The 27,500-nt window shown below is 33.4% G+C and overlaps 1 protein-coding gene and 1 long non-coding RNA gene across 3 annotated transcripts in view; both read right to left on the minus strand.

Moving 5' to 3' along the window:
• The window catches only part of LOC125653396 (uncharacterized), a 157,990-nt gene that overhangs the window by 2,800 nt on the left and 127,690 nt on the right, over positions 1-27,500 (minus strand). The gene's annotated exons all lie outside the window — the stretch shown is intronic.
• Positions 26,145-27,500, minus strand: part of LOC125676093 (uncharacterized) — a 2,022-nt gene continuing 666 nt past the window's right edge. For both annotated transcript variants that reach the window (XR_008796416.1, XR_007370766.2), the window contains exon 3: positions 26,145-26,961. This is a non-coding gene — a long non-coding RNA (uncharacterized LOC125676093). The remainder of the gene's footprint in view (positions 26,962-27,500) is intronic.

A 27,500-nucleotide genomic window follows, 5' to 3' on the forward strand; every position in this document is an offset into this window, starting at 1 on the left:
ACTGGTAACCGGTGGATAGCTCCAACCTCTTTCTCCTTAATAAGGAAGGTGTGGTCAAGCGCGTTTAAACAAGTTCTTGGGGAAATATTGTTTACCTTATTTTAAGAAATTGTTTAGATTTCATTTTATTCCAACATCGACCAGCTGCAAAAATTTTGGGTGAATTTATCTGATGGTAGACTTTACGCCATGGCTATAAACAACTTTATATAATATGTTGATTTATAGGCGTTGAAAGAAATTTCCAAATAAAGGGTGTTGAAATGAAATGGGACAAGGACATTTAAAGTATGTGCGGTTCAAGTGTCAACCATCAATATGAATAGAATGAAAAATAAAGTAATGTGTCCCAAAATGAAGCCCCCCCCCCTCTTTCTTCTCTCCAACCCCATCCACATTTGTGCATGCAGCTAGATCCACTGAAGATCAGTAAATATAATTTTTCTGAAATGCAATAATTAAATATGTGTATAATTCTATAAGAATTTACCATTCGTGTTAAAGTATGAAAAAAAAGACATATATTTATAGGGTTAAAAGTGTAAATAACACACACAAAATAAAAATAAAATGTGATAATATATTTATATATAATATTGGGGGCGAGTTGTCTCAAGAGAAGGGGGCGACTTGTCCTAAGAGAGGGCGAGTTGTCCTAAGAGAGGGCGAGTTGTCTTGGGGGCGAGTTGTCCAGTATTCGAATTCTATTGGCATAAATTAAAGGTTCATGAATATAGTAGGCCTAGTAAGAATACTATTCTACTTCTATTCAGTAGAAATAGCTAGAGCAACACATACAAGAAATATTTAAGCTTACATTGATGTATAGTAGTCTCGGGTACCACTAAATATATTAAGTTGAGTGTTCATAATCTGTTAAAAATTCAAATCATGATGTTTATTTACATGAGGGCATAAACATGCAGCATACCTTTCATGAAGCACCAACACTCTTCATGAAGTATGCTGGCGTAAAGCGCACCAGTTCATGCCTTAAATACTTTCAAAAATTAAACTTAGTTCTTAAACATGCATACATGTATTTGTACTTTAATAATTCATGTTTAGGAAATATTTTCATGCTATGTTAATTATATGTGTCACCATGCAATGTTAGATTGAAAAATAAAATAAATGCATGTGTATATGCAAGCTAATTTTTCACTAGATTGCTTTGATTTTAATGTCAAGTATCTTTTTCATAGTTCACGCAACAGATTATGAGATACAGATGAAACATGCAGGGAACCATGTAAATGATTCTGAAAGTGGCTACCCAGGTGCTGTATAAGGAAGCTTGTAATAGGAGTGGAAAACCACCCAAAAACTATGTGTCTCAGAATGCCAATAGAGACATAGAAAGAAGAGAGGAAATGGCTGGGATATCATTATGAAGAACCTAACCTCCTTGGAGTGAAGTATGTGACAAATTATTCATATAAATCATCCATGGTTTATTGTTTTGAAATGTCACCATGAGATTGAAATTAACTTCTTAACTACAAGAAATTTTAGGCACTGTATTCTTTTCCTACTAGGCTCCATTTCGAAATTTAACCAGCTTTTTTCAACCGATTGCTTTTTTTTTTTCCAGGAATTTAATAAACTAAGCAACCCTTTTATCAAAATAAATGAAAAGAAAGTGCAATATCAAAAACAAGATTGGGATTTCTTTCCTTAAACATTTTTAAATGAATTATCAGGCAACATATTATTGGTGGGGGTCATAGGGAACATCTATGCAGCATGTACTTTGATCACTATCCAGAGGTCCTCCTCCTACAATTTACAGCATTATGTGGCTTGAACCTTGAAGACTGTTAGTGTGTATCTAATTCTCTCTCTCTCTCTCTCTCTCTCTCTCTCTCTCTCTCTCTCTCTCTCTCTCTCTCTATATATATATATATATATATAAAATCCAAATAGAAAGAGTTGATATCACACAGTCAAAATAATTAAATAAAAAAGCAGGAATATATGCAGTTCCAAAATATATTCAAATCGCTAGCGCTTTCTGGATTTTAACATCCATCCTCAGGTGAATACAAATATTGAATACAAAGTTGTTTATCTTATATTGTTGTATATATATATATATATATATATATATATATATCTAAAACATTTGGAGATTTCATCACAGTGGTTCATCAAAAATTAACCCTCTCTCTTCTATATTTACTCAAGGGGGGGGGATCTATTATCCCAATAATCACTCCTTCAAATTTCTATTATGTCTCCTTTATTTTACTGACATCAGATTTTACGACCCCTCTCAATCGATCAGAGAAAGACCATAGTTTGTAAAAAATACTTAGAATATCTGTTCGCACCAACAATATATTAGAAGGAACAATGCATTTTCTATCGTTTTTAAAACCACAGGAACTTTTCATCAATCACTCAAAATTGAAGACAGAGTTGCATTGGCAGTTCAAGTTGCTTTTCAGTTAGGATGTGTGAGAGTAGTTTAAGCAAACATCTACCCATTTAAGAAATTATGTCAGTGCTTCTGCACAACTAATCATAGCTTACGTTCTAAGTTTTTGTAGTATGTACCTGGGATATGCCAATATAATTCCATTTTTCTCATTCATAAAAGGTTTACCAGTTATCTAAATATTACGTATGCAGCTAATCAGAATTAAATGTTTGACGTGTGCATGTGTAGGCATTCATATTGTAAATCAACAGCAAAAAATCATTTTAATTTACCCTTTAATAAGAAAGTTGTGGTCATTTCAGTACCAAAAAATGAAAGAAAGCAATGCACGTTTATGTGCATATGTCAATCTGTAATTCCGTTAATGTCATCCAACAGGTATTTGTATCATGTACATATGATTAGCATAATTAGTTTGAATTTCATGTTTGCATCATATATAAGAAAGTTGTGGATATTTTGAAATTGTCTAATCAAAATTTAGCACAATTGTGCATGCACATGCTGGCTAATAATTTTAACCATACCAATTTGTAAGTAGTGCCAAGACATACTAAAATTCTCAACTTCAGAAGAATTTAATGAAAAACATAAACATTATGGTCCTTGAAATATAGCAAAAATATAGAACCTTCAAAAGATAGGATATGCATATACTGAGTGTTAGCATTTTTGTATTACACCAATCTATAGATACACATACTATCTACTATGCTGTAATTATTAACTCATTCACTTTATTCATAAGAAACATAAGAAAGTGCAGACATTTTAGTATTAAATCCAATCAAAATGAAATGCATGCATGTGCAGATTGGTCATTTTGAACATGCAGATCAGTTAAGGGTCTTAATAAATGCCTACCATATGAATATTAAACAATCTCAAAGAAAAACAAAAAAGTTAGACTGATTCCCAAGTTAGTGTACCAAAATCCAATGCATGCACATTCAGACTAAAAGACTATCGTTCTGCACATCCAAATGATATACATGTACGTACAATCATCTTAAAAAGATTGCATACGGATCTCTTGTATAGTTATTGAGAACATGCAGAGTATACCCTAAGTTCTGGGAACATAAATATAAGTATTAACTTTACCACATTTTAACACCAAAAACATAACACTAACATACATTGCCTGACAGCCAGCCGTGATTGCTGGACGCCCTTAATTTATTGTATTCTAAATACACATTTCGCAGAAAAACAAGGCGTTTTCCCATATACAAAAATTAAGATAACCTTCCAACTCCATATACAGAATATGAGCAATACATAAATAACAATACTTTTAAATATACCTGAAATCCCCTCTATATAGCATCAGGGCCGGCCAGGAAAAATCTAGAAATAAAACGATGAAAATCGCAAAAAACTCTAGAAAACCTGTGTCCGTTGCCAAGTGCCGCTGGATGCAGGGGTTTGTGAATGGACCTCACAACTTATTTGTAAATGTTTAACCTTTGCATTGCATGGATGAAAACATAATATTTAATTATCCATTAAGTTTCGTTTATCTCGTGACGAACGGCGGTTAGAAGTGAATACCTGAATTGCAGCTCGAAAACCTGTTTTTCTAACTCGCATTCTATTTGCTAATAATGGATCATTCCATTCTACCTGTACAATATACTGTACCATCAATACAACATTTTCCCGCTATTACTAACGAAACGCGGGAAAATATAAGGAATCACTGTCTAGTTTGTCAGGGTATATGAGGTGATTAACAAATTAACATCAACTGAAAATATGAGAATTCATGCATAACAGCTTCACCGTTTGTATAGTTTGCATGCATGTATCATGTTCATGCTTTTATGGGATCTTTGTGAATTATGTGAAGGATTTGGATGATTTGAATGCAAGGTGAAGATAACGAACAGTGATCAATCTCATAACTCCTACAAGCAATACGAAATAGATAGTTGGGCAAACACGGACCCCTGGACACACCAGAGGTGGGATCAGGTGCCTAGGAGGAGTAAACATCCCCTGTCGACCGGTCACACCCGCCGTGAACCCCATATCCTGATCAGGTAAACGGAGTTATCCACAGTCAAAATCAGTGTGCCAAGAACGGCTTAGCAATCGGTATGAAACACGTCAGACGGCATTTGACCCAATGCGAGGTTGTATTGACGAACTAGATCGTTATAACGACCATAGAATTTGCGAAATATAAAAGTGGCAAGAATGAAAATAACATGTTCTGCCATATTTTTGTTTTCGACAGTTAGGGCTATGCGGTGCACTGAAAATTTCGGTGCATCGCGATTCATACCATTCGATTCGATGCACCAATTGCAAATTCCGGATTTCGGTTCGGTTTAGATTTTACATACACCAAAACAGCAATTATGGCGTCCGAGTGTCTCAGTGATGTGCAAAACATGTGGGGGTTTTATGCAACAGAGATTTAAATCATCACTGTGTTGAGAGTTAGCATTTTCACCACTCAGATACCAATAGAATATGGTCCGTAAGATCATTGCAATATATTTTTACACGACAAATAGCATTTCTGTCAGTGGTGGAGTGAAATCAACACCGTAGGAAATGACACAGATTTGACAGTTCATATGAGAGAAGTAAATCAATAAAGGAGAGATTTTCAAAGACTCTCAATAGTAGAATTGTTGAATTGTTACATATCGATGAAAGCAATATTATATACATTTTAGATTCACTATAGATTTGTTTGATAATGCAAAACTTTTGCAGCACATATATTAATATAACAAATTTTAATAGACTGTCAATGTTTTCTTTTTTTCTATTAAAGCTATAAAATGCCATTATAAATAGATATGATGTTTACAAATGACGACATATAGTTATATAACTTGAATAAAATCAAATTAAATATGGTACTCATTAAAAGTGTACATTTGTGTGCTGTCATTTAGATAAATTGGACCTAAAATGAACCGAATCGAAAATAACCGAACCGTGCTGTTCTGAATCGAAACCGAACCGAATCGAGCTAACCCTGAATCGTCCCAGCCCTATTCAATATGAAATTGTTTGCTTCGTCAATATACAGACTCTATTTCAATTGATTATATATTCATTGAACTCCCAATAAGTGAGTATCATGCCAGTATAAGGCAACATACATCTTTCTCACATAACCACTAGTGTGAGACCAACTCAACCCATGTGAGACAGCCATACAAGATTTTTCTGTCTTACACTGCTAAGACATACCTTTGCTTGTGATGTACATATGTATGTCATATATCTTCTGATTTACATTACACGATAAAGAAAAATATTTGGTATTAATTGTTTTCTTCAAATTTCAAAATTTGATATATATATGCATAGCTTTTTATGGACAACCTTGGGTTTTGTACTTTACACTTATATTGTAAACCATTTTCAGGTATGCTGAGATCTTCATACTGTGTAATGAATTTTTGCATATATTCAAAGAAGGATTTCTATAATTTTGAATTTCCTCAAAGCTCTTGAATTAAAGTACTGAACTGATAAAATGTGAGAAATTTTAATAATTTAACACTTTATTATTTGCTCATGTGGGATAGGGAAATTCCACCACTGGAACAAGATTCGCTGCTTAAGACTCGCGGCAAAGCATCGTCCTAGATATCATGCCAATATACAGATGCATTTATCACACATGTAGCAAGTTTCAATGTTAGAACACATCTGATACATGCAGTGAGTTTTATGTCAATATATATTTATCACACACATGCAGTGAGTTTCAGTGCCAGCACACATTTCATACATGTAACGAGTTTCACTGCCAGTACGCATTTATCACATGTGTGTAGTGAGTTTCAATGCCAGTACAGATTTACCACACACATGTAGTGAGTTTCAATGTCAATACAGATTTATCACACGCATATGTAGTGAATTTCAATGTCAATAAAGATTTATCACACACATACATTTTGCATATTGAGTTTCAATGTCAATACAGATTTATCACACAGATATTGAGTTTCAATGTCAAAACAGATTTATCACACACATGTAGTGAGTTTCAATGCCAGTACAGATTTATCACACATATAGTGAGTTTCATTGTCAATACAGAAAACCGTAGTGAGTTTCAATGTCAATACAAAGTGATCAATTCTTTTGAGTAGCCTGTACTAACCAACCGTGTTGATATCCAAGAACTTTTTAACATTGTTATCTCTTTCTAAAATATTCAAAGTTTATATTTGGATTTCAAAAATCTTTTGTCTCTCAATAAACACATTGAAATTTGGTTTAAAGCATGTTGAATTTAATTTCACAATCTTGATATGATTTAATTGTGATGATTTAAAAAATAACATTCCTACTCACCACCCTACACCTCAGAAATTAAAATGTAACTTAGAAATAATGAATGCATTTTTAAAAAAAAAGATTTAAAAACATTCAATATCTAAAATGATTGGACCAGTATTTCCTAATGTGAAATAATGTTAATGTGTACTGTGTTGTGCGGCGTGAAGACATAATGCTAGGTAATAAAATAAGGCTATATTTAACAAGGAAAGAGTTTTTGAACAGGTATTGACCATATATTACACAGATAAGTTTAATAGGCAACTTAATAATTTTCAAATGAAGGTCACTAAAGATTATTTTGGAAAGATCAAGGTCACTCAACATGTACCTTATATAGAAAAGAACCTTTATTTCAAAAGTTATTTATCATTGTGCAAGGTATTTGTTACATGAAGTAGTTCAACTTCATTGGTTAGATGCAGTTTGGGGAAGTAATTACTAATATTCTTGTTATTGGATTTCACTCAAATAGAGACATCAACACTTGCCAGTCCCCACATACACAGGGTGGCAGTAACTTGTTTATGTGTTTGGAAAACGCGATATGTATATTACATATTTAAAGTTCATTTACATTTTGTTAATAGTAACTTACAGCAGTACAAACAATTTAAAGCTTTATCTCTTCAATGTTGTAGACTATTCAGAGGGAATGCAGATACTGAGACACCCTAGCTCATCTAGGAAGTCGGGAAGAAAAAAGCGTGGTATTTGTATGTCATAATTTGTATTATATTTTGTTATTCCCAAGCAAATGAAGTTTAGGAGGGTATATTAGAATCGGCATGTCTGTCTGTTGGTCTGTCTGTCGATTTCTCTGTAGGCATAATTTTGGCTGTACTCATTTTAGGAGACTAGCTAATGGATTTTTCTTAAAATATGTACACTCTCTCAAATCATAAAGACATATAAAGATCTGTACCTAGGGTTTTCATAATGATTGGACAAAATTTCCTTATTAAGATAATTTTGTTGTTTCTTTGAAATTAGAAAAATTTTGAGGCTTGTTTGCTTTAACTTAAGGGTAATGGTATGTTCTGACTTTAGCAGAGGGTCATTTGGACAAAATTACAGATATAAGAAATATGTAATTTTTATGCCCCCTAGATCAAAGATCGGGAGGGGGGGCATATTGTTTTTGTCCTGTCTGTCATTCTGTCTGAAACTTTAACCTTGTTAATAACCTTTGAACAGTAAGAGCTAGAGCTTTGATATTTCACATGAGTATTCCTTATGACAAGACCTTTCCGTGGGTACTAAACCTTTTGACCTTGACATTTGACCTACTTTTTGAAAAAAAATTGACATTGGTCATAACTTCTAAATGGTAAATATTAGAGCTTTCATGTTGTACATGAGCATTTCTTGTGACAAGATGTTTCTACTGGTACCAAGATATTTGTCCTTGTGACCTTGGCCATATTCAGAATTGGCCATTATCGGGGACATTTGTGTTTCACAAACACATCTTGTTTGTCTTTGCCATAAATTGCAAGATGAGATAAACAGGAGAATAATATACTAGGTGCAGAGGTTGCTTGTGTTCAAAGAATGTGCAACAACCAGCATCAGATAATACTCATTTGGACAAGGTCAAGGTTTCTGGGTGTGCAATGCAAAATTCTTCTCTATAATGTAATTTTATTCTGAAATAACTTTAGAAAATTATACAAGATTAATTAAAATATGATCAAAGAAATGTCATGACCCTGAACACAAGTCATTCAGACAAGTTTAGGGGCACAGTTTAGGAGTTTCAAATTATGAAGTCTTAGAAATTTTAATATTCTAAGTTAGAGGTGCATGGAAAAATCATACTTGACACAGAGGCTGCTTATAGCCAAGAAGTATGTCATAAACCTATGCCCAGGTTGTTTGTAGAGGGTCATGGTGACATGACTCCAAAGTCAAATGTTCTTTAGGCTGCATCAATTTAATGCTGGGATTTTGGACAGTCATATTTTAATTTCTGTTACTCTACTCAAAGGTTACTCATGACCAGACTTTTGGACCATTTCATTTTGGAAAGGTCAGGCTCACTCAGAATATACACCTTATATATAAGGAAAAGTGCCTTATTTCATTAGTTTTTAAACAAGTATGGATCATAAATCGTGCAAATAGGTAATAGGCAAATGGCTTTCAGACAAAGGTCACTCAAGGTCATTTTGTAAAGGTCAACATCACTCAACATATACCTTATATATGATAAAGAAACCTTCATTCCAACAATATATCAACATTTATTGAGCATTGTGTGAATCATTTGTTATTTGAAATAGTTCATTCAGATGAGATGTATTTTGGGGAGCATACATCAGTTTTACCAATATTCTTATTTTATATTAAATATCTATTGGTAGTTTACTAAAGGTTTAGGATAGAAATTTAAAAAATATATATATTATTGATTTACTTTTAGTTATGGAAAAACACAGAGAAAATGAGTTGGACAATCTTTCAAGAAACTGATATGTACAGTCCATTCTTTATTACAGCCAATGTTCAGTGCCACACTTGGACCTCTGCAGAAAAGGCAACTTTGTAAAGACAATTTGAGACTTTCATCAAACTAGGAAAAACTCCGGCTCGATCAGGTTGACTGTCTAAAATCCATTTGGAAGGAGAAATCACTGTCCAGTTTAACATGGTGTCGTGGAAAGTTTGCTGTTAAAATATTACTTCCTGGCAGAGGTGTTACAAAGAGTTAATCCAATTTTTATGCCCCCTTCATTTGAAAGAGAGGGGACGTAGATATTGTTTTACATGACTAATTTGGTCTGTAGAGTAAATCTTGTCTGCTCAATATCTAATGAATTCTTTTGCTTGACTGTTTCCAAACTTGGTACAATGATTGCCCCTAGATAGTGAATGACTCATATTAATTTACGGGTCACAGGGTCAAGGGTCAAACTGGACATAGTAAGATATTGTCTGTTCAATATCTTGAGAACGCTTTCCTGACAGACATCAAACTCGGTATTCTGGATTCTTTTAAGAAGTAGATGGTTTCTTTTAAGAAGTATATGTCCCATAATGTCCCCTATTCATTTTGAAGTCACAAGGTCAAGGGTCAAACTGGACATGACAAGATATTGTCTGCTCAATATCTTGAGGACTCTTTGCTTGACAAATATCAAATCAGGTACACTGGTTCTACCTAAGGAGTAGATGATTCCTTTTGATTTTGAAGTCACAAGGTCAATGGGAAAAATATTACGGACATAGGTATTGTCTACACAATATCTTGAGTTTGCATTTCTTGACAGACATCAAACTTGGTACACTAACACATCATAAGTGTAGATATCTAGTATTCATTTTAAGGTCAATGGTCAAACTACTCTGGACATCAGATTTTGTCCATTCAATATCTTGAGAACCCTTGTTTGACAAACATCAAACTTGGTAGTCTGATGCAGCCTAAAGAATAGATGGCCCCCATTGGTTTTAAACTCTCAAGGTCAAAGGTCAGGACTTAAATAACTGGTTATTTGAAAATGTCTGCTCAGTACCTTTAGAGTTGCCTCTGACTAATAGATACATTGTAACCCTCAATTTTCACTTTTGCTACAGACACTCTAAATGATCATTTTCAATATTGTAATATGGAGGGCATATATGTTTCTTAAATCTTTCTTGTAAATGGTTTTGATACTAGTTTTATATACAAGATGTATTATCAGCATTTGTCATTCACTGTACACCATACATTGGTTCATTCAAAATTGATAAATATATAATGAACAGCAGTACATATGAAATAATTCTCCATCTATATCTTGAATTGAACAAAAGGTTTAATGGTATTCCAAGGCCTTATATTCATGTGCGATTGAAAGACTGAATGAATATACTAAGATAATATAACAGTATTTAACTAAAACTAACTGCAGTTTAACACTAATGTACTTATAATGTAATTAATAGTACCACACTTTTACCTGTAACTTGTTTTCATTTATATTCAATAGATATTTCAAGTTTTGATAGCTAACTCAAATTTCAAATATGAATGAACATTAAGTGTCTGCTGTGTTAAGACAAAAGAGTAGGTAGCTTTATTTACATCATATGAGGTTTTCTGAGCTAAATTAATCAGCTTTGTATGCTTATGAAATAAATATGTACACCTATATTTTGCAGTTGATTGTACTTTGCTTCAAAGAGGTCTTAAAATTGGTGTAGTTTTCATTAGGTTTGGACTTCACAAGTGACAAATTGGATTAGAAGTATTTTTACTCAGTGTCTTCCCAAATACTAATGAAAAATCAAGACAATTTAATAGAGTCTTATAAATTCAGTATCTCTTGATAGATTGCTGAAAGAGTTGTACGAAAGAAAAACCCTGAACTCTGAACGATCAGATACATGATGGATGCTGCGACATACAGTATTTTAAAAAGTCCTTGGTACAGGTTCTTCCTGTGACTTGAGAAGTGTCTGTATTCAGATATTTAAAAAAAAAGATCTTCAAAGCACTGTAGTGCACTGTCATATAACCAGGAATATTTCCTGTATGGTCACCTTTAAATGGCCTTTGGGGTCGTATTTCGACATAAAGGACATCCAGGATACAGACGCCTTTGAATGCAACATTGGTTATATTACAAGTGTGACTAATAAGGAACGCCAAATTAACAAAAACTCAAATAAAAAGATCAGTTCAATTATTACCCGTAATAATCAATTGATGTTCGCATCAAATCAATCATTGTTCTCATCAATTGATTAGGTGTTCACATCAATTATTGCGCCCATATATTAAATAATGCGCCCTGTCCATCAATTCAATGTATGATAGCTCACGGCGGGTGTGACCGGTCAACAGGGGATGCTTATTCCTCCTAGGCACCTGATTCGACCTGATCCCACCTCTGGTGTGTCCAGGGGTCCGTGTTTGCCCAACTATCTATTTTGTATTGCTTGTAGGAGTTATGAGATTGATCATTGTTCGTTATCTTCACCTTGCATGAGAGCAATAATGGGTTAGCTGCGCACATTTATTTAACTGATGAATGCAATACTTGAGTTGATGCGCGGCATGTGATTTTGAGCTCCGTATAATTGATTTAACAATCTCTTTAATTCAATTGAAAATATCTTAATTATTTACAACGATTTTTGTACAAGAAATTTTAATGAGCACATCAACTCTTATATAGAGAGAAACACTTCGATTAACATAATGAATTCAAGACAGATCTAATCAGATAGTTGTTGTATCTAGAAGAAGTATTGCATGCATCAATTGAATAAATATCAATTCAATTGAATAGAGCAATAATTAAATTATTACCCGCAATTATTGAATTGAAGCGCGCAGTAATTGAATTAAAGCTCTTTTTAATTAAATTGTGGAGGGTATCAATTCAATTGTTGATATCAGTAATTCATTTGAAGAGAACAACAATTCAACTATAGCGCTAATCAAATCATCAAAGTATTCAATGCTATAAAGAATTCAATCAATGGCGCAATAATTCAAAATTGTACATTTTAGTAATTATCTTAACATGTTTCATTGAATTGTTGCAAGCATCAAATGAATTGGTGATATCTTCAAATAATTAAACTTATCTTGAATTTAGCTTCTTAGACTGAAAACCTTTTTCAAATCTTTTAAACATTAATTACTGTTACAGAAGAGTATATTTTAGTTCAACTGACAAAACACTAGTCAGCATCTCTCTCTCTCTCTCTCTCTCTCTCTCTCTCTCTCTCTCTCTCTCTGATATTTATATAAATTGCCCCAAAAAGTTGTTTTTTGATAAATGGTTGAAACACTTGAGTTCCCTGTTAATTCCTTCAATCAACCCCCAGACTAAATGTAGTGACTTTCATGTATTATATCAAGTTTATACACTCTGTAGTGAGTTTCCGGTGTGTGTTCACATGTGACATCGTGTCGTAGGTATCAGGTGAAAATTCAATTTTGTTAAAGACGGATTTTCTATATTTTAAGTATCAGAGCAATATAAACAATTCAATCAATGCGCACGAGAAATTAGAATAGTAGATATTAATTATTTGAAGAGATCTTCAATTGAATTGTTGCGCGCATCAAATGAATTGATATTTTCAAATGTTTAAAGATGTCTTGAATTATTTGAGTTTACGTTGATTTGGGTATTCATACACTGAACACCTTGTTTAGATCTGCTTAATATTAATTACCGGTGTTATATAACGAGAACCCCCCCCCCCCGGAAAATTGGCTATATATAATAAAAAACCCTCCCCCCGGAGGATTTTGGCAATATAGTTAGATCCCCCACTTACACTTATCAATAGTGAGCCTCCCTCCTTCGTGTTTGGTCTGGATTTCCATCGGAAGACTGGCTATGGCATTTAGTGAGTCACCCCCTTTGAGGGGTGGCTATATCCCCTAACCCCTGTAGTGAAACTTCCCTACAATACACATACGTGGTTGGTTGCAATTTCATTAATATCTTTGATATATATTGATTAAAGGGGTAAATTCTTTTGGCAGTCGTTCAACTACTGAATTGAATGCTCATTGCGCTTATGAAGGATAATTTTTTAATAAGATGCATTTTGCTATATAGCCAAATTTATTTAGGGGTAATACTGATAGTTAGCCAGGTTTCCGGTGGATTTGGTAGAGCTGCTTTATATCCAGAATTTCGGGGGGGGGGGGGGGTAAATAGCTTGGGGGAAAAGCTACTCTTGTACTCTGTACAAAGACACAATGCATGATCAGACGAATACATTTACTGTATATGTACATTTTCAATATCCACTCTTCATCTTTTCATCAGACCTTATTTTTATTTGATATTATTGTGTAACATAGGACATATTATAAAATCCAACTTATACTGTGACATAGAAAATGTTAAAAACGGAATTTGAACCAGTATTCGTGATTCGATGAAAGGCTCTATATTGTCGAATGATAAATGAACCTTTTTCAAAATTTATGTCGGGGGAAAAAATAGGAGTTTTTTCTTACTTTTATACCAAACACGTAATTTTTTTTTAGTTTAATCTCAATTTAAAAGGACTTTCATACAATGATAGACGATTAATAAAATGGTAATAGAAACGTTTTAAATTTTGAACCTAGGACGTAAATATCCATCTGGATACTCCATTATCATAAATTCTCTGAAAGTAATTACTAAATGGCAAGGTATAAAGCAGAGTTTCCGGAGGATGAACCTACTGAAGGTGGTATACGCTACAACACCAGGTGTCTCATCCCATGCCCCACCAGGGCTTAGCCATGGACGCACTGAAGGCATAACGTCGGACTATTCAAACCCATTGCCTCTGAGGATTGGTACACGTCCTCCAACCCTTGCATCCACTCCTTGGTAGAACATCAAATTCCTTTAATTAACTTATGATCAAATAGATAGGTTACACTGTTCACTTCAAACCGAGGCTCTCCTTCGGGTATGAAGTCATTGAAATATGAAAATATTCATTGCTAAACACAACCTCATGCACTGGCCGAGAAGTCATATCGTCTGATATAAAAGGAGTTCTTTTAAAGGTACCAACTTTCCGGATAATATTACATAAAAGACTGGGATATTTCAATAAACACATGTAAATTATAGCGAACAGGACTATTCCGCATACCAAAGTAAAGCCGCCAACCCCTTTACTTTAGTATCCGGAATAGGCCTGTTCGCTGTAAAGTAAAAAATGTTGGGTTGGTTTTTTTTTTTTTAATGGTTGAAATACTTGAGTTTCCTGTGCTCTCAATCAATCGCCAGACTAAATCTGGTGACTTTCGGGTAATATATCACGTTTAAACACTCTGTAGTGAGTTTCCCGTGTGTGTTTACATGAGTCATGTGACACCGTGTCGTAGGTATCCGGTGTAAATTCAATATTTTTAGAGACGGCTTTTCTATATTTCAAGTATCAGAACAACATACAGATGTCCTTCATTACGTAAAAATGAATTTATATTCTGGTTAGCATAACTAGAACATAGTGTAGTGATTTTCAGGTGTAAAGTCTTGTGTAGTGAGTTTCGGCATTATGCACGTGTGTGTGTGTGTGTGTGTGTGTGTGTGTGTGTGTGTGTGTGTGTGTTGATTTTACCCATCTCCCGAGGACCATGATGTGAAAAAACACCAATAGTCCGAGGACGTAAATTTCTTGCGAGGACTTTTTTCGCGTCCTCGGAAGAAAATTGTCGGGATTATCATAAAATGTCCATACCAATCATTTGGTGAAATTTGGTAAAAGTCCTCTGATGGTAGGTAAAATGTCATTGTGTGTTAGACAGTCACACAGTTTTATCTGTCTGCCATTAACACACATGCATATTCCCGACTCGCCCGTATGCGCGCGCATTCATATGGCGGAAATGATGGAAAACCTTCGAGCCGATATGTAAGTATTCACAGCTTCATTTAACGTTGTTATTATTAATGAAAAGATAATGTAAAATGTTTGAAGTAAAATTTATACATTTAAACAAGCCGTTTAATGATAATTTTATCAATCAGCTCGTTAAACTAACCGGACAGCGAAAAGGAAAAGGCGTGGTACTTATGTACACTGTGGATGGAAATGATAAATACACATAATACATATTGATATCTACATATCTATAACCCTCCTTTGAACGATGATATGAACGACTGTATCGTTACTCCCACGTTTTTATTTACATTGACTTCATGATGTGATCAAACTTGTCTTACGGTGTAGAGTGTAATGTTGTTCTAAACACACAAAATAACCATGTAGGCTAATAAATGACATTTGGTGATAATATTTAATTCTTTACCATTCTAGAAAAAAAAATAACGGTAGATTTATGGTAATGTCCGACTTTAAATAAATAAATATTATTTGATTTGAGAGGAAATTCGAACCAAAAATATTGTCACAAACACTTAATCTTTTTTTTTTCATTTTAAATCATTGGATGTAATGGGGAAAATAAACCACACTTTTCCAAACGTATTTTTAAAATTCTAATCATTGACCTTATTAATTAATTTCAAGTGTAATAGTACATGCAGAATAAATAATGACAGAGACAAAAAAATCCTATCATTCTTTTCATAATAGTAATTAAAATATGGATAGAACTTGGAACATTTACAGAGGAAATTTGTGTAATAAATTTTGGTGATCATATTAAATTTATATCAAGCAATACTATCCCCAATTCGAGTTTTTAATAATTGATCACTGTTCCTTATCTTCACCTTTCTAGTTCTGTTTATTAAATATACCTTGGCCATTAATTCATGAAAATTCAAAGGCCACTCGCATGAAAAGTAATTCATTGATGTGAAAATCCTATTGGACTGAGTTTTGAATCAAAAACGAGAGAGAGAGAGAGAGGTGGGGGGGGGGGGGGTGATTCATGCTAAATACAAAATAAATAATTCAAGGTGTTTTTGTTTTTTGTTTTGTTTTTTAAGTGATAAATTTCAGTAAAGGGTGTTTATGATAATGATACCATTAATTAGGCATATTATAGGCTTTATCAGTAAAAAATTAAATTCGACTGTTCTTAGATGTTTACATCAGCTTTCATCCGTGATGTCTAAAACCAGGTCCGATATATCATATCATAAATTTCTTTCATTCTGTCTTCACATATGTTTATGAATTAGGTAATCGGATTGGTTTATAATTACCATTTCATATCATGTCTATATTTATGCTGTCGATTTGGACAACCGCGTTAGGAACGTATTATTCAAATCGTCTGTGACTGCACGTAGCGTTGATTAGCTTACTCTCGAATTGTAAACTGGTCTTCAGTTAGGAGAACCAGATGACGGAAGACCATGATGTCCACTAGCTTTGATCAGTTTGGAACTTGTAATAAAACGGTGGTAGGTGTACTTTATTGACCACTAGTATATTTATGTGTGTCATATTTAGTTTTAGCAGCATTAACTTGAAACTTTCATTAGATGTGCATTATTGATAACGGGGCTGCACATGATATACCTTCGACGACGACTGGGGAAAGCTAGCCGGGCCGTGAGTAGTAGTCTAGTATAGTGCAGTGTAAGCAGGCCTAACAGGGTATTATAAACGTAATTGTTATTTTATGGCTATTGTAAGTTTGTCATTTTAAGCCCTAACAGTCTTTGTCACTAAGTAGGTTCAATATTGGCATGATATAATTTTTTTTTTATGTTATTCATGAAATCATGTCATGTTTGACAGGTTGGGAACACATCCCCTATAGCGAGATATTCTTGCTAAAACGCGATTATCAGGGTTGTCACTAGAAATTCTTGAAGACGAGCTTGAGCAGCTTGCGTCCCACAAAAAGTTGATGAGTCCCATGAATATTTAATGAGTCTTTTTGGTATATTAAGACAACTAAATGGAAGCAGTACAAAACATCAATTTTAAAGAATTATTTTTAAACATTTGTGACTTGGCCTCAGACATCTAATTGTCCACGCTAGCAGAATTATTTCCCTGAATCTCCTATCATCACAACAACCCTATTCTACAGGTTGGGAACACTTCCCCTACAGCGAGATATTCTCGCTAAAACGCGATTATCCCTCTCTAGCGAGATTAAATAAATCCCATAAAACCAAGAAAAACACCTGTGGAGTACATCTCTTCGTGTTTCACGTGAAAAGAAGAAAAAGTGGTAAAATGTGCGATACATCTGCAAATATATTAATCAAAACAAAAACATGATGTGTATTGGATTTCAGACTGCTTCCCTCTTACGTAGCAACTTTGATATGCAATTTCTTGACTATAAGGGCTGTGTGGTGCACCAAAAATTTCGGTGCACCGCGATTCATACCATTCGATTTGATGCACCGATTACAAATTCTGGGTTTTGGTTCGGATCAGTTTAGATTTTACATACACCAAAACAACAAGAATGGCGTCCAAGTGATGTGCAAAACGTGGATTTTTATGCAACAGAGATTTAAATCACTACCGTATTGATATTTAGCATTATCACTACTCGTATACCAACAGAATATGGTCCGTAAGATCATTAAAGTTTATCTTTACATGACATATAGCATTTCTGTCAGTGTAGGGGTAAAATCAACACCTTAGATAATGACACAGATGAAATGTTTTGACAGTTTATATGAGAGAGAAGTAAATCAATAAAGGAGATATTTTCAGACTCGATTGATAGAATTGATGAATTTTTACATATCAATGAAAACAATATCTTATACATTTTAGATTGGCTGTAGATTTGTTTAACAATCCAAAAATTATGCAGCACATTAATATAACAAATTCTAATTAATAGACTCATGACTGTCAATGTTTTCTTTTTTCTCTCAACGTTATAAAATGCCGTTATAAATAGATATGATGTTTACAAATGATCACAATATAGTTATTATATACAACTTAAATAAAATTAAATCAAGTATGCTACTCATTAAAATTATTAATTTTTGTGCTCTCATTAGATATATTTGACCTAATATGAACCGAATCGTAATGCTCTGCATCGAAACCGAACCAAATCGAACTAACACTGAATCATCCCAGCCCTATTGACTATATTGTCAATTTCATAGAAACAATTCGCATCATGTTGAGTTTGTGTCGCACTTATTCAGCATTGCACAGGATTTGCCATTGTTTTCAATAAATACGCGAAAACACCTGTTTATTGTAATGTTTACTTTCTCGCTAGAGAGGGATAATCTCGTTTTAGTGAGAATATCTCGCTTCAGGGGAAGTGTTCCCAACCTGTTCAATATTGAACAGCATTTTAATCAAATTATTATTGTGATCAGAAATAGATGCATACTAGTTTTGCTTCGCCCCTTGGGCCCCCACCAGGGCTTTGCCCTTGACCCACCGGGGGCCTCAAGGCAACCCCCAGCCGGACTGATGGGGTATATTTTCAACCAGTCCGCAGAAAAATTTACCAGTCCAACAGAGTGTTCCAGAAATAATTAAACATATTTCGTTAATGTTATTATAATGAAATTTAACTCAATATGCCTCTGAGTCAGACAATATTGTAACACTTAAATGTGGGATTTATATTTACAAATCAGATTCGTCTGATATCTACATATCAAAGCATGCCAATTGTGTGTATAAAATTTCATAAGTATAATTTCCAAAATGATGCTTTAGAAAATTAACCAGTCCCATCGGACTGACTAAAACAAATGTCAGTCAGTCCGCCAGACTTTTAACCAGTCACAGACTGACGGGAATATGTTAATTTCAAGCCCTGGATTGGACCTTTCGTGTCATGTTTTGTATATACACACAGCACATGCCATCCCCTTTTCGCCGTCATCGAGCCATAGTCTCCCCTTCTTTCCACTTCGGTAAAAACAGACACTTTCTTTTCGTTTGTAGTAACCCTTGCGTAGTTCAACTTCTTCTGGTTTGTTTAATTACATTTTGGAATTTGATACCTCAGAAATGTTTTGCAAAGTGGCAAAATCTCAACCAGAAATTAAACTTTTTTTATATTAAGACTCGGATCGGTCGGAAAGAAAAAATGTTGATCAGACAATTACGGTCACCACGGAAATTTGGGGTGCCCACAAACAAAGTATAGTCGCCAGTGCGAGTGGGTGAGCAGTAATTTGAAACCCTGTTCCATGATTTTTTCTTTTTCCAAGGAAAATTCACAAATGATAAAAACTTGTGAGAACAAAGGAAAAAAGTCCAACAGGCAACGGACACGAATGAGTGATGAACATGTTAGGGATTGTTTCAAGATCTAAATTATAAATAGAAAACATTCTTTGCAATTTTTCTATTGCAACAGGGGTGTTGATCATGATCAGAACATTCTCCTGGGGAATCCAAAGTTTATCAGAATGTAGGTTAAAAACATTTAAATAACGAAAATTAAAATCATAATAGAAATAAGGGAATAAAAAGAATTTTTGATGATGATAACGTATGGTTTGCGTTTTTAAAATTAACAATACCATGAATTCTTATGATTATAAACTGATGATGTGTGTTTGATTTGTTAAACTTGTTGGTAATGGATATTTTGATTTAATTGTTTGAGTTCAAACACAACTTAATTGTCAAGTGTGAAAATTAAGTTTAAAAAAGACTTGATCTCTCATATTTTCTAGTTAGTTTTTTAACCTGGTACTTAAAAATTGATTTGAATGTGATAAATGTTTCAACACTGTTAGAAAAAAGTACATTTAGATCCAAGAAACAAACATTTTTATGAACATTCCAGCATCATTACTATTTTCACAGTTTAGTCATGAAATAGACAGCATATCCAGGGAAAATATATGAAAATTATGATGATTATAATGACCAGAACAGTCTTGATTCAATTCTACTTTCATATATTAGATACATAATAATAATAATAATGATTGGTTTTATATAGCGCCTTTTCCAGCATGTATTAAGAAATTCAAATTTCTATAGACCATTCAATAGATACAGGGATTTATTGATTGAAGTTCTTTTACTACCAGTAAAGGGTACCTTTCCCCCTTTGACAACAAATGAATATTTCCCCTTCCGGGATCTAAGCAAAAATCCTTCGATTGTAAAAACTACACAAAATTGTATTAGAATTTTAACAAAAATCAGTAAAATTATATTCTACATCATTTTCTTTAATTATCAAAGTTTTACAATATAGATAATAATCAGTAATCAATCAATTCATATGACTTTTTTTTAAATAGATATTATAATCTGAGGTTGCCCCCATTCTACCCCTCCCCTGAAAGTTGATAATTGCATTGACCATCCATAATAACGTTGATATATAGACCAGGATATCAAATCGACACACTTCAGGGTTTGACACTTAGGCACGTCCGACCGACTGAGTCTACTAAATCGATTTACTAGTCCGACTGGTCGTGTTGAAAAAATAAACAAGAAACTTTACTTTAAACCATAAGATATTTTATTCTTAACTAAAAAAGAACAACTGTAGACTTTGCGAGCAATTTTGAACTGCATGATGACACAATTTCTATTTTTAGTTCTAATAAATCAGTCGCAGTTAGAAGTGATGTTTTATGACATCTACTCAATGTTAATGTGTGCAAAGTTATGTTTTAGATGAATTCATTTTCATTTTGTTTAAAAAACCCAGTTTATTTGAATCAAATATAAGAAAGTATTTATCAAATTAATAAATTGTGTTGTAAACAGCCATTTTTCGGTGTTGACATGTGCGGGAATGTCTATATTCTAATACAACTTCTTGTTCTCAAGGAAAGATGTCCCAAGAGAAAAAAAGTAAAAGGTTGGGAAGAAACAAAGCAGGGCTTATGAAATAGAGATTAAAAAAACGGTTGAGGTCATTTTATTTTATATGGACTAGAGAATTTCCATACCGGGTAGAATTTAAAGAAACAGAAAATGTGTTTGAAAATGAAAACACTAAATTGAATGATGAGACTAAAGCTCTTTTTTGAGACAATTAAGTACGTTTTAGTTCATGCAAACTTTAAATGAGTGTCATTTGAATTAAGTACATTTAAATATGGAAAAACTATCAGTTTATGGAAAGTTGGTCGGGGCTGGTGGATGTAAGGTCAGGTCTAGCAAAAATCATTTGAAGTAGCCCGACTGGTCGAGTGCTAAAAAAAGTAAATGTCAAACCCTGCACTGAGCGAGAAAGACTGTAAATAAGTGTACCAAGGATGTTTATTCATAATCTGATGTCAGAGTGATCGCCAAAATCTTAAAAGACCATATTGCCAAAATTCCTAGATCTATACTCTTTTTTTAGCTCACCTGAGCTGAAGGCTTGATCCAGTGAGCTTTTCTAATAAAAATTTGTTCGTTATCTGTCGTCGGTGGCGTCGTAAACTTTTCACATTTTCATCTTCTTCTTAAGAACCACTGGGCCAATTTCAACCAAACTTACCACAAAGCATCCTTGGGTGAAGGGCTTTCACGTTTGTGCAAATGAAGGGCCGTGCATGTCCATTTCAAAAGGGAGATATTCACAAAAATAGGGTGGGGTCATTTAAAAATCTTCTCAAGAGCCAGGGGGCCAGAAGAGCTGAAATTTTCATGAAAGCTTCCTGACATAGTGCAGATTTAAGTTTGTTCAAATCATGGTCCCCAGGGGTTGGATGGGACCACAATAGGGGACCAAAGTTTTACATACAAATATATAGGATAAATCTTTAAAGATCTTCTTCTCCAGAACCACTGAGCCAGAAAAGCTGAAATTTTCATGAAAGCTTCCTGACATAATGTAAATTCAAGTTTGTTCCAATCATGGCCCCCAGGGGTTGGATGGGGCCACAATAGGGGATCAAAGTTTTACATGCAAATATATACTTAAGAACCACTGAGCTAGAAAAGCTGAGATTTACATGAAAGCTTCCTGACATAATGCAAATTCAAGTTTGTTCAAATCATGCCCCCCCCCCCCCTTGGGGTTGGATGGGGCCACAATAGGGGATCAAAGTTTGACATGCAAATATAAAGGAAAAATCTTTAAATATGAGCCAAGTGACTCAGGTGAGCAATGTGGCCCTTGGGCCTCTTTTTAATTCAGTTAAGGTGGGCAGATGTATGAAACGTATTCATGTTAGAAATGGACATGCATTGTCTACATCCTTCTCTTTGCTAGCCTGTTTTGATTTTTGAAAATGTGAAAATATGCTAGAACTGGTGACAGTTTGCACTTTAACGATTCAACTGTTAATTCATTTTCACACTTTTCAAGTCTCTGGTTGAATTATCATGATTATGAATTAATATTTATTAGCGGGAAGGGGATGAAAATCCAACTAATTTAGAAATATTAGTACACATGCATTTGGTTTCTCAGATAGCTAGCTTCTTGACATAGTTGAAATAATTATCTTTGTTGATATCATCAGAAACATATGCTTTTAAAATCAAAAGTGAAATATTAGAAAGCTTCCTGAGAGATAAAATGCAAAGTTTTTTGACTCAGTTTTGATTTTTTACTAATTTAACACCAATCTCTAGATAAACTGAAGTTGCACTCTGCTCTTTAAAAAAGGACTGCAATACATGGACCAATTTAAGGCATGTGTTTCTAACAGAGACTCAATATTTTTAGGTGAAATAAAACTGTTTTAAAAGATTTTTTTTTTTAAATCAATCTTGAAACATGCAAATTTTTCATTTTAAATCTTATTTCCTAGAGCTGTAATGATATGCTGAATGGATATACATGTACAATATTTATAGCTTTAACCTACCCCAGAATGAAGTGTCATCCTTGTTATAATTTGAACCTTAAAGTGACTGGTTCACAATTTTTGAAACAATTTTTATTTTAAGGTCACTTGAGTAAATTAAGGTGACCTATTGCAATACGCAATTTCCGAGTTGCCCAATAGTTCTTTCTCTTTGTGGACCTTTTACACACAGTGAAACGCAAAACATACTATGCTTATCGCTGCCTTCTTATATTGCCTTAAGGCCGATTATTAGACATCATGCAACCACCCAATCTGCAGGGAAACACAATATTATTAAGTTTATTGGTATTTAATAATAAATTAGCTCAAACAAAAATCGATAATCACCATTTTTCTTTGATTAAAATAACACTCGTACAGAGGATGAAATAAAAAATAATTTCATATTTAATCTAATGGCCTAGCTAATTCAAACAAATATTATTCTTGATATGGTCAGTTTAATGTATACCAACGGCTGATATAAACAAAATTTACACATTCATTACTTTTATTTGTATTGACATAGCTAGTCTATAATATATGTATACATCTTGTACCCATGCACCCAAGTGGATATCTTGGGAAGTTGCGTATTGGTTGTCTCCCATCTTATGCATCGTCCAATTGTTCTTGAATTTGGTATGGAGCATCTTTGGGACAATTAAGGGGGACATAAATTATAAATTTCAGGACTCCTGCACCCCTGGGGCCTTAGGGGTGGGGCAAAATTGACCAATTTTCTAAAAATCTTCTATGGCACCGCACATGTGTAAAGAAAACTAAATGCATAGTGATGTAGAGCAGGAAGGCCTCAATCTACCAAAATTGTCAATTTCATGATCTGCGGGTTAGGAGCTCTGACACCAGGGTTGGGCCAAACTTAGTATATATAGTGTTTATGTGTAAAACACTTAAATGACATCTTCTTTAGTGCTATTGATACTAAATTGAAACTAAATGGATATTTAGAAAGAGCAGGTATAGTCCTCTAGGGCTGAAACGATTCACCAAAGTATCGATACTGTTCAATATGAACGCTCAATTCAATGTTCAATTCATTGCCTCGATTTTTGGTTCGATATGTTTAATACAAACTGGTTCAGTGTCTGTGAAATACATAAGACTCGGCCTGTACTTGTTATTTTTCTGTGCATGAGAGAAAAATAGTGCCAACTAAAGTTCAGAACGTTGTTTGCCTTGAGATTGCATGATGAAAATAAATTAATGAACTTTATCAGTTTAAACTACAGGTATCTTACCATTTGGCATTTTGAAAACATTTTCCTTTTAAAATCAAGATTTTGATTCTTGATAATTAATTTATACTTCGATGTTGTTTTTGGTTTCTTCTGTAAGTTGTATCATATTGAAAATAAAGAATTGTGGCATAAGTATAATTGCAATATGTATCGTATTGTGAAGGGGACGTATCGTTTCAGCCCTATATAGTCCTCTGCCAAAATTGTAAATTCGATGATCCCAGGAGTAAGGGGTTCTGACCCCAGGGTTGGGCCAAACTTAGTATATATAGTATTTATGTATTAATTTGCTGACACTGTATAAAATCTAAATGCATACTTAGGAATAGCAGAAAAGGATGTACAAAGAATGCACAAGTACACAGCGGGGTTATTAGGTGTCCCGGGTAAAATAACAAGTAATAACAGCATATTCATATAAAAGTAAAATTCTTTCAAGCGTCGCATATTTTTAGTAAAAATCGTTTGTCAATACATAATCAAACAACCCGTATCGCATGGGGAAATCCTTTGCTTAACTATTACGTCGTCATACAAGTGACGTAGAGCTATTTTTATCCGCTAGACTTTTAATTATTTATCACCTCGGTACAGGTGAAAGATGCACTCAAATCATTTGCAGTTTGGGCTTGATATGTTGACATTGATATGGTAAATTTAAAGAGTGATACGGATCAGTACAATATTCTCTCAAATATAGCAATTTCCATAATTTCAACTCAAATGTCGGGCATTTTCCACATTCACATCCAAATTGTATCTAAACGAGGCAAAATATTGTACCTTCCATATCAAAATCCTTAATCTGCAACTATAGTTACCTTGATCGAAATAAAATACCATCATCTTTCACCTGTACCAAGTCGATATGTACATGCGTTGGTTTTCTTTTTTCCAAATGACTTCGATACACATAGGGGGCAATATCAAGGTCACAAAGTGATGTATAGATTACTTTACAGTCTTTCGTACACATACTATATATAAAAATATGAGACATATATTATCGAAGAAAAGGGGAGGGGGATCATCAGACAAAGAGATTTAAACACATACAGCTTGAACACTAGATAACGGCAATAAATAGCGAGAAAATATGACATTTTCCCCGCGATACAATTATAGACCTGTACGTTGTGACGTACTTTTATATGGTGACGTCATATATAGTATGCAGTGCACCGAGGTACATTTTGTGATGTTTGTTTTAACTTTACTTGGGACACCTTAACCCTGCTGCGTATACCAAATTGGGTGTGTTTTATCACATATGTATTCCCATATGGAAAAATAATACATAAAAGTATATTTTTAATATATTATTAATACAGTCATTTTTGTACTTTTTTGAAATAATACAAAAAAAATATATTATTTTTGTATCACAAAAAAAATGGGTAACTCATTTTTATATTAAATTCTGACTTTGATTTTTTAAAGGGTATTATTTTTGTATCATTTTGGACTTAGATTATTTTCAATATATTATTTTTGTATTTTTAGGGACTTAGTTTTTTTTTCAAGCATATTATTTTTGTATCAAAATTAAACTTAGTTATTTTCACTGTATTAAAATTGTATTTTTTTAAAAACTTAGTCATTTTTAATCCAAATCTTTGAATTTATATGTATTAATTTTGTATTATAATTGGACTTAAAAAATTTCAGTGATTTTTCACTGTATTATAATTGTATTTTTTTTAACTTAGTCATTTTTAATCCAAATCTTTGATTTTATATGTATTAATTTTGTATTATAATTGGACTTAAAAAAATTGCCCAGTGATTTTCATTGTATAAAAATTGACTAATTTTTAAATTGAAATATAAAACTTCTAACTTGTGGAAAACATGATGCAAGATTTAGCTTCTCAACTTCACAGTAAAGATTTCAAACTTTTAAGTTTAGACAACTTTATCAGTTGCATGCATAATGAAATAATAAGGAAGTATACTTCTAAATAACACTGGAGACATTATTTATTGCATGATATTTCCAGGACAGTCTGTAAAATACAGTATAGTTTCTTTTGACTTCATCTAGGTTTCCCATTCTAATAATTGTCATGCAGTCTAATTCTACTGATAACTCTTAAATAAGCTTTTCAATAAGATACAATGTACCATTGTACCTTATTAATACTATCTTCTCATCAAAATAACACAATAAAAATTGTAATCTCTGTACTCAACAAATTATTTCTCCACTTTGTTTGGGTTTACTGCAAGTGGCAGTTGCTATTGCATACACAGAAAAATAAATAAAGTCCTACACATAAATGGCTATCACCTGTCCAGAGCTTGGTCTCAAAGAAATAATGTCACTGAAAAATATGTTGTGCAGAATATGAGCATTTACACATGTACTTCACATTATCTCCATTACTTCACTAAAGCATAGAATGATGGACCACAACAGTTCTCATTACACTTTGATGAATGAACAATGTTTCAAGTTTCACAAAGCACATCTCGTCTAAAATCATGTCCACTAAAATGAACCACAATACTGTCTCGCCTGAAAGTGGCTCTGCACTCCACAAATTTTAAGGACATTTGGTTGATGAGCATAGTTCGTTTGAAAAACCATCACTGAATCCACAATAGGCAGAATATGGTAAGCACCTATTACAGATACTTTATCATTTTACACTGTCTTGTTGACTGATGTTTCTTCTCCATCTGACATTCCCTTGAAAAATTCTTGCTCGCAACTTCCATAATTTAAAGTTTGTGTCATCTTCTGGAGGAATGGATTGGCATAAGACATGTCAGATACCTGAAAATGAAACACAAGAAATCAACTGAAATTGATCATTTTCTCTGCAATTTTAATTTTCAAAAAATAATAATTTCATTTTCAAAAATAAATGAGGGCATGAACTTTACTTGTTACTGTTTTATACCAGCATGCTTTACGAAGCGTGTTAGCACTTCAACAAAAGTATGCTGATGTGCAGCATTGTTGTTCATACAATTCATTCTAAAGATGTCTGACACTTTGATCTACAGGTTCACAGAGTTAATTTTGTTTTTTTTTAAATTCAACCGCAGGGGCATATATATATATATATCTTCAATGTCCTCTAATGAAAGAATTTTTTTTTAAAAACTGTAACACAGGCACCTGAAATTTTATCCTTAAGTTACAAATAATGCCATAGATTGAAAAAACAATATCACACCCCTCCCTATAAATGAATACATGCAACTTACTGTTAAAATTTTAGGTGTCTGTGATTGTAACATGCTTATTATTATTTTTTGTGGACATACTCTATCAACAGTTACTTGGGTTTATTAAAGGTCATAAATTGA

The sequence above is a fragment of the Ostrea edulis genome, chromosome 7 (genome assembly GCF_947568905.1).
Source record: "Ostrea edulis chromosome 7, xbOstEdul1.1, whole genome shotgun sequence".
NCBI lineage: Eukaryota > Metazoa > Mollusca > Bivalvia > Ostreida > Ostreidae > Ostrea > Ostrea edulis.